A 7,968-nucleotide genomic window follows, 5' to 3' on the forward strand; every position below is an offset into this window, starting at 1 on the left:
TACCCCCCCCGTCATTTTCCCCTTTCTCGCTTATAGTTCCCATCAGCCCTCATCTCGCCAGTCCCTTTTCACCACATCCCTACCTCATGACGCCAGCCCCGACAGTCGCGTCGCGTGGCGTCCCGCGGCCTGTCCAAATGTCCGGCTCCGTGTCATTCGGTCTCGCATGGCCGCCTTTATCGCCGAATTTCGACGTTGCCCAAGACAAGGTCAGGCTCTCGCAATGACCAGCACCGATTTCTGCCTGGAAACAGGCGTCGCCGGCTCCACCCGGGACGCGTGTCTTGGAGAGCTGTGACTCAGCAGAAGGGATGGCCGCTGGGCGGCGCCACGGCGCACAGTGGAGCGGGTCGATCGCCGCCCGCGGGCTACTTTAGGGTAGGTCGCGATACCGGGCCGATGGCGAGGAATGCTGTTCGCCGGGGTGATGACGCTGCTAATGACCGAAGGGGAACGAATTATAGGCGAGGTGCAGTGTTACGTTGCCGCACTGCACGCAGAGTACTGGTCTGTGCACTCGGTGCAGGCGATGCATTGATGTGTAACACAGACATCATCATGTTTCCCTAGCAATTAAGTGAAATCTTCATGCAACAGGAACAGTCGCTGAGCCAGCCACAATTCACATCGAGTTCATTCAGCAATGATTTGCTATTTTTGTATGTTAGATAAATTATTCGATCAATGAACTCCGAAAGGAACTGATGCAGAACAGTTAATTTGCTTTTGGACTTTGGTCTGAGCTGACAATGAATATTGAATAACCAAGTAAATGACCGTAATGCACGCTTATACTCCCGAGTATGTACACGCCGATTCCCCCCCCCCCGCAAATTAGCGGTCATTGACATTGTCATTCGCTATACCCTGCTGTGTTTTCGTTCCGCCAATTCAAGGCGAGCGTACCCGCACATACAGCCCATTCATGGAGCGGGTCACTGACACCGGAAGGGCCGTTTCCGGTGCAGTCCCGTGACCCCAGTGGGCGCTGAAGGTGTGTACCCTATTCACCCGTCTGGAGAGCGAGTGTCTCCTATGGGGACAGCACAGGTGGGGTGGGAATATGAGAGAGGGCACTGAAAGAAGAACAGAAGGAGAGAGAAGAGAGAGAGATAGAGAGAGAGAGAGAGAGAGAGAGAGAGAGAGAGAGAGAGAGAGAGAGAGAGAGAGAGAGAGAGAGAGAGAGAGAGAGAGAAAGAGAAAGAGAGAGAGAGAGTTTGTCCTCAGATATGTGCTAAAGCGTCTGCACAAAAACTGGTAGTCACATCAGCATAACTTAGGCATCCTCCTTATCCCACCATTCTTTGGACCTGCGCTGGTCACACTAGGCAGAAAAGTCCCAAAACAATGTGCCAAACTACCACATCATCGATATCGACTTTGATATTTTACCTATACATATATCACATACCTAGCTGCCGGGATAAGGATACTTTATTTTTATCACCCTTCCTATATTGTTGATACCTTTCCGCAGTCATGCTGGAACTGGTTTGGATCATTTTTCTGCTGACTGCAGCGTAATATTATTTTCTCACGGATCTGTCGAGCTAGTTTTATTATAGTGGACGCCTTCGCAATCGCCAGAGGTCTGAGAACTTCTGTTCGATGTGTATAGTTGGGTGGAGCTGAGTGTTCGATTGATTTATCAGCTTGTATGTGGCGAACAAGTTACAAGAACACTTCAGCATCTCAAGTACTCTTCCGTGAAAGGGCTCGCTTCGTAGTTGTGACCTCGACGTTTGCAATCAATGTGTTTTACGCACAGCTCATCAGCACGAAAAATGATCGATAAAACATTACCTACATTTCAAAAGGAATCAAAACTAAAGGGTGCCATCTGATGACCGATAAGCACATGCTCGTTTGAACTAAACCATCAGAAGGCTATTCACAGATAGTTCCTCCGCATTTTCATAGTGCGTTTACAATCATTACCACTTGTCGCGCAACATGAGGGACGATACCCATTTGGTCGTTGTCAAATCCACATAAGTTCCAAGAAACCCTTCCCCGACGGCCGACGGGGCCGGGCCTGCCTTCATATGCTGATTTCAGCCCCAACTCGTGCCCGTCAGCTGGTGCTCGTGTTTGCAATCATAATGTTTGAATAACTGAACCGAATATGCATGTAGCCCAGCTGGTGACTGCTTATTTCCTATTCTGGTTCGCAAATGTTTTCGTCGAACAGAGCCTGACGTGTATTGCATGTTTTAACAGGCAACGGTGCATATCCAAGGCTGTCTCGACGTGTTTGGTTTTTATGTGATCCTGCTTTGTTGCGCGATGGCTCTGTTTGATCTTACCCACCGATTGTGAAGGTATTATTATAATAAGACCATAAATGTAAACGTGTTTTGAAGCTGACAGTGCACAGCTTTATCCTTCTTAGTGGCACACTATCCTTTCCAGTGACATTTTGTTGGAGTGGGACTCGCCGCCAAGGTAAAAGCTCCGATTGGAAAAGCAATTGCTTTATGAGAAGGTGAAATAATTGGATGGGAGCCAGTGGATGAGTGCTAAGATCTAAAACAGGGCCTGTCACCAGTCAGATAATGATCATCATCAGAATTTACCTGTCTATTGACCTGTGAAAAGCCTCATCCCATTGGTATACCTACTACATGTTCGTTGCGCACTTTGATAAATGCAACATCAAACGCTTATATAAGTAGTGGCATACGGAGCATTAGCATTTCCTGGCGGCTTACGAAGGTGGGCTTCAGCCATTGTCTACTTCTGTGCCTAAAATTGGACCCTTGATTAAGCCAGTGCCATACATGCATCATATGCTATGCCATCCAGCCCAGTGGAGCCACAATCGTTTGTCATGTCAAGTGATCGCCTGATGATAACATATAAATATAGATATATGATGTAGGCAGGACACAGCACAGATCGCGAAGTGGCCATTGAAGTTGGAAATTCACCTTGCCTTCTGGATATACCTAATAATGTTTCGATTAAGATTGATGAACTATATAGGATAACTGTTCTAGTGAGTAAGTAAAATATTATAATAAAGGAACAAACCATATCATATAAAATAGACACTCTCGACATTTTATGTGAAACGGAGGTGAATATGATATAGTAGACTTTATATCAAATCAAATGTTGCATAACATGTTGTTTAGCTAAGAAATGCCACTACACACACAGAAATATTGAGCGATGTCAAGTTCAATATACTCGTAAATAGTTCAAATAGCTTCAAAGTTCTGCTTCACGTAGTAAAATATCTTTAGTTTAAGTATTTACGTGATAAACAAGCAAGGTATCCGTCGCACAACGCCATAATAAGTAAAGCCATCAAGAATAAGCTTGTTTTTATACGACGTTTATTGGTTAACTAACAAACATCGGCAGTTTTATTACACCACACAAGCATCTTTACGCAAAACAGGATAATGTAACAGCATAACAGATGTTCAAATACCTAACTGATATGTTTTCATGCAAAGCAAGTGTATCCATAAGCGAATGAGTGTTGTGTCACACTGGTAATTGCGGTACACATCCAGAGCACCGTTCGTTTACGTCAACCCGTGTAAATGTAGCGAAATTTTGAGCTAAATGCTGACGGCGGCGGCGCCATTTTCGCAATCTGTCAGTTGTGCGCCGGGGACCGCGGGGGCCGGCGGGGGAGTGTTGTGGCTGCAGTGCGCAGAGTGAGTTTGCCCATTCTTGTGACATCAGTGAGATAAAACAGTGCTGTGGTGTTTATCTAGTTGGATAATAAGCTGAGTAATGAGTGAATAAGTGAAATACTGCATTGTGGTCATTGTCTGATAACTGCAATCAAGACCGAGTCGGAAATCTGAAGCGGAGCGACATCGGAGGAGCTGCTGGAAATTATCCAGCTTTGTCGGAGTGCTAAGGTGGGCTTGTAATTTTTCAACTGAACTGCTGTCGTGTTATGAAAATAATGGATACACTTTCATGCTTTTCTATGGTTAATTAGGTATAGGTATGCTTATATTTTCTCAGATAGGCAACAGAGAGCCGATGGCTAATTAAATGAACGATAATTTTGGCACAGTGAAGTAGTGCGTACAGATGACATATTTTTTATTAATCAATTACGGGCAGTTGACGGGAGACGGGCGGTGGCTGCGGCCTGTAGCGGCGCCCATGCGTTGTGAAATATCAGCTTATATATGTTACGGGTCATATGCTAACTTGGGCAGTATGCAAACTGCCCGGGCAGTATGCATACTACCCAACAGCCCGGGCAGTATGCATACCGCCCGGGCAGTATGCATACCTCCCGGGTAGTATGCATACCACCCACCTTTTTTCTCACGGGCAAGATGTTTACTCGGGCAGTATGTTGACTACACTTCGTGAGGCTTGTTAATGCAATAACTCGCGTATATATGTGAATGACAAACGTTTTAACCTTCCGGGTGGTGGGGGGGGGGCATTTATTGTCCCCCCTTAGTTTTTTTTTCGATATATCTCCAGAATTCCGCTGCGCCGATTGCCATCAAACTTTCAGTACCCTCCCGGGATCGTAGCTATTACACATTGTGACTAAAAATTTTCCAAAGGCTATGATAGGCTGGCCGCTAATGACGTCGGAGTGACGTCATTTCTGCCATTTTCGACCCAAAAAAGGTTTCGCGGGAAGAGCTGTCAGGCCTACAGCTTTATAGATACAGAAAATGTTTAAGAATAGGTATAAAAAGGGTCGAATTAGAGGGCTACAAAATTGCAATTTCGGATTTTTTTTTATTTTTAGATTTTGACCCCCCAAAATCAAAAAGTATTTTTTGAATATAATAGGCAAAAAAATCAAAATATCCAAAAAGTTTTTTTTTTGTGAATTTCGAAAAACGGAAAATATGTGATAGTACCTACCGCCTTTTATATCCACATACCAAACTTGAGATTGATTCCTCTTTTTTGGCAAAGTTATAGCGAAAAAAGAACTGTTCAAAATTGATGACGTCAAATTTTGTCGTCGTCGTTTCATTTTACTCAGTTCACGCTTCACAATGACAATGACTTGTTGGCCACTGGTTATTCAACAATGGATTTGGGAAAAAGTAATGTCAACACTTTATTGTTATTCCAATCCTCATTCCATCCTACGATCGATCAATCACGTTTGACGACAAAAATTATTCTCGGTCAATCTATTGTTATCTACAGAGCCATTTATATTCTTAATGTGGACATGGATTACACAACTTTAAGTCGGAAAGCGGGCAGTATGCAAACTGCCCAAGCTTTTGGGCGGTATGCATACTGCCCAAGGGGTCGGGTAGTATGCATACTGCCCGGGCGGTATGCATACTGCCCGGGCTGTTGGGTAGTATGCATACTGCCCGGGTAGTTTGCATACTGCCCAAGTTAGCATATGACCCGTAACATATACATCATAAGGTATATACGCTAATCTAACTTTTATTTCCGTCAGATGTCATGTCGATTCTTAACAATAAACGACAAACAAACAAACGTGTTTGCAGCATGGGGTAGGCATTGAGCATCACAATGTTTCGTTGCATTTAGCTAAGGCTCGCGGCTGGCGACAACGTCCCGCCGTGTGTCGCTTGCGTTACAAATTTTGCGGGCCCAACATTAGCTTTACCAGAAAAAATCGTTATAATAACCGTCATATTTGTGTAAATTTACCGCCATGAATTTGTGTACGATTACCACGCGAGTGTTCCTTTTGGTACTTTTTACCAAAAACACATATTTGTGCGTAAATGTAACGCGAGATCCGCGGTAAAGTTACACTGAAAGTGGTTCTCCTACACAATAGTGAAGCACTCCGAAGCTAGCAAAACACACATATAAGTGTTCTTTTACGCAGAAAACAGAGTAATTTTACACCAAAAAAATGTTCCTTTTGGTACTTTCAATTACACCGTTTTTCCGCTCAATATTTCTGTGTGTGTATAACATGCGTGACCAACGATCACACAACCATATCTGCATTTGCAACATGCATGCTTTCATCTTTTATAATGTCAGATAATGTTGATGTCAGACTCACAACACCCTCAACATGAAATTCCTGCGATAGCACACGTATTTTTGTCGAGTGTTCGGTAATGTTACATGTTTGTTCCTTGTCAACAACTTCGTACAAATGGACTGATTGGTTAGATATTCACACGTTTACAAGCTGCATAGAGTGTGCATTTTATGGCATACATTACACACTATGACCTTAGCTGCTGCTTCAAAGAGCTTCTCACTGCATGACACGAATACATACTGAAGCGTGAGACTAGCTTGACAAACGGGTTGTGCTCCCCTTGGACATGACTTTAGAACGTCGACAACACCTCCCATCCCTGATACAGCTTCAAGGAGGGCCTCAGCGGACACAGGGCACCGCCTCTGAGCCGTCAAAGCGGGACCTCTCTAGTGACACGAGCACTCAGTGCCTTCGTATCTCTCCAGCGCATGTCTGGACGACACTATCGCACAGCGCAGACCGGCGCGACATACAACAGGGACCTCCCGAGGCCGCGAGACCGTCTTGAGACCGCAGGGACCGTCCCAGGACCGTCCCACCTGCCTCAGGACCGGGTCTGACACCTGGCTGGAACCAGAGATCGCCCAGAGATCAGATCAGATCAGATGGTGCAGACTCGCTGACTGCTCGGTCCCGGGTGTGTCGTGTACCCACCGCCGGTGACGCGTCGCGGCGGTCACCGATGATCAACTGGGCGCCATATATGGAGAGAGATGGGTGCTCAGTATGCAGACAGCGGCTTCTAGGGTATACAGTTGGCGATGTAAGCTTGTACTGAGTCACAGCCGGTCGCGACATGTCCCCGTTGATCGTGGAAACTGGTTTTAAAGCCGCTCATGTCAGGGCGTCGAGGCCGCGGCTGGTATTCGTCCGAGCGAGCTCGAATCAGATGAAGCGGGCTAGTTGGAGTCAGCTAGAGTCGAGTGCAGTAGACTCAAGTCCGGACTCTCAGTTCCTTTCGCAATGCCCACTTTTTGTGGTTGTCTGTGAAATGAAAAAAGGTTATAATAACAACAATGACAAATTTAGGTAGCGACGTACAGTGGGTCTATTTAAGATCTCCAGAGCCACCACGTGGCGCTACGGTCGGGGTAGGGCGAATCCAAATCCCGAGGGAAGTGAGGTCACCGGTCATTGTGGGGGAAGGAGGGAGGGGGAGTGACGCGGTATCACGGCGCATGGGGCGTGCGTAGCGCCGGGAGTGGGCCGCCCGCCACTGCGCCGAGGCTGAAGGGAGGGGATGATGGTTGCGGGTGCGTTCACTCCGGTATGGTGCACTGAAAACAAGTTGAAAGAACGTAATGCAAAAGCATCTTAAAATATTCCACACTTAGGTTTTTTGGGTATTAGGGTACACTGGCTTAGAGGCGAAGCAGAACGTCTGGTTCATGAAGAACACAGACAGTGTTTCACATAGACCGAAGACACGTGCTGCTTCTTCGCGTGCAGTCTTAGCGGCCTCAGGGGGCTTCAACTCGACCAACACCGGTTCTTCTTCGTTCTCCCTAGTCACGTGATATTACGTCACGCAAAGCGCGCGAAAGATAAACCCTTTGAAGGTTTTGCACGAACTAGCATCAGGTTTAAGAAGAAGGGGTTGTGGTTTAATCAGTGTAATGGCTTTCATCAAGACCACGCCCGCGGTACCACGTTCTAGCGTCTACCGGAAGCGATCGCCATTTTTCGATCGCGTTGGATCACGCTTTGTGCAGTGACGAGCGGCTGGTGCAAGACTGGGTGAATGGCAAGTAATCGAATATTGAAGAACTGAAATAAGGTTTATTTTTGGCTTGTCAAGTGTTGTGTATATCTATATTACTTGTGATTGACAATGATAAGCAATATCACAACGCTCTTCAAATGCATGGATGAATGCATTGGATGAAGAAAGTTCATATGCAAGACCAATCAATGCAGTAAGTATTTATATGTTGTATTAATGCCCCATAGCTTAAATTATGCATGTGGTA

Source organism: Amphibalanus amphitrite, unplaced genomic scaffold (assembly GCF_019059575.1).
Source record: "Amphibalanus amphitrite isolate SeventyFive unplaced genomic scaffold, NRLGWU_Aamphi_draft 000442F_arrow, whole genome shotgun sequence".
NCBI lineage: Eukaryota > Metazoa > Arthropoda > Thecostraca > Balanomorpha > Balanidae > Amphibalanus > Amphibalanus amphitrite.